We start from the raw sequence: 1,710 nt of genomic DNA, 5'->3' as shown, positions 1-1,710 counted from the left end.
TTAATGTCAAAACTTGCTTGGACTTCTTCTATTTCTTGTCCAACTAATCAAACGAAACCAAAAGATTTTTGATAGAGTGATGCTTAATCTCTATGTTGATTTCCAACTGACTTCAGACAAAATTCTGTTTTATACTTGCATACTGATGAGTCATCATGGGTCTTAGCTCTTTTAGGTGCAAATGAACCTCTTTAGGTTCAGAGGATTCTGCTTAATATCTACCTTATAAGGTAGAATTTATATATTCAGAAAACTTCAAGCAGAGGCACAAATACCTTGGAAAAGTATTACTATGGAAAACAAATCACTAGAGTTTCCAATCAAATCTTGGTACCCACCCTGGGAAACAGTGATATGGGATCTCCCATAATCAAAGAAAATGTATTTCATGAGATATAAAGGGGATTTGGGGTACAGATTTATTAGCAAGGATGAAAGGAAATGCTGATCTCTACCTGTGACAGTATTTGAAATTATTGGAGAGTTTTGAATGATTCTAATTAATATTTGCTGGCAGAGCAGACAAATAATAAATAAATAATAAACATGTTGTAACATTTAAGTCTAAGTGTGTATTGCCATGAAGATTCAGGTATAGGGATCAGTCAAGACAACACGGTAGTAAAAGTTAATCATTATCAGATTGTAGGATCAGTTCTAATAGCAACACTGCAGCAACAGAATCAAGAGAAACAAAATAACAGAAAAGTCAGATAAATGTATTTATGTGGGTTTGTCTCTGTGTCTTCTATCCTATTCCATTGGTTTTCATGTCTGTTTTGGTACCAATACCTTGCTGTTTTTGTTGCTATAGCTCAGTAATATAATTTAAGGTCTGGTACTGTAATGCCTCCAGCAACACTCTTTTTGCTCATAATTGCTTTGACTAATTGGTTTCTTGTTTTTTCAAGTAAATTTTAGAACTGCTTTTTCTAGTTTGTTAAGAATTTCATTGGCATTTTGATGGGGATTACATTGAATCTGTATATTGCTTTTGGTAGTACAGCCATTTTGACCACTTTAATTCTGCCTATCCAAGAACATGGGAGGTCTTTCCATCTTCTAAGGCCTTTTTCAATTTATATCTTCAGTGCTCTATAATTTTCATTGTAGAAGTCCTTCACACCCTTCATTAGATTAATTCCCAAGTATTTTTTGAGGTTACTGTGAATTGGACAGTTTTCCTGATTTCTTTTTCAAAAATATGAAAGGCTTCACAAATTTGCAAGTCATTCTTGTGCAAGAACCATGCTAATCTTCTTTGTATTGTTCCAATTTTAATATATGTGCTGCCAAAGTGAGCACTACACCTTCCCTTCTTATTGACTACAGGTATATTTGCTTTCTTCCAAATTAAAATTCTGCCATCTGCTGTTTATTTTCCTGTAGATCAAGTAAAAGTAGTTTTTGGAAATCAAAAATAATTTATTCACAAAATTACTTATTTCTCAACTGAACTGAAAGTTTTAAAAAAGACCCTAGGAACACAAACATATATAAAGAAAAGAAAGGAAAGCTTCTCCCTTCTACATGAGCTGTTCTTTCACTTTGAAATACCCTCCTATGCCTAGAGTGGCCAACTCCAGTCATCTCCAAAACTCCCTACAAATGTTTGCTGCTTCCAGGAATCTTTGCCTCTGTCACAGCCTTTATCATGGTATCTTGAAATTATGTGATAGCCCCTCCCCCATCTAAGCCAAGAACTTCTTG

At 34.3% G+C, this 1,710-nt stretch overlaps 1 non-coding gene across 1 annotated transcript; it reads right to left on the bottom strand.

The window, feature by feature from the left end:
- Window positions 1–1,198: 1,198 nt before the first annotated feature.
- Window positions 1,199–1,305, bottom strand: LOC114089539 (U6 spliceosomal RNA). Its single transcript, XR_003582190.1, has one exon. It is a non-coding gene; the product is annotated as a U6 spliceosomal RNA (small nuclear RNA).
- Window positions 1,306–1,710: the final 405 nt, after the last annotated feature.

The sequence above is a fragment of the Marmota flaviventris genome, chromosome 4 (genome assembly GCF_047511675.1).
Source record: "Marmota flaviventris isolate mMarFla1 chromosome 4, mMarFla1.hap1, whole genome shotgun sequence".
NCBI lineage: Eukaryota > Metazoa > Chordata > Mammalia > Rodentia > Sciuridae > Marmota > Marmota flaviventris.
The sequence above is the reverse complement of the archived record's forward strand: the minus strand, read 5'-3'. Positions and strand labels throughout refer to the sequence as shown.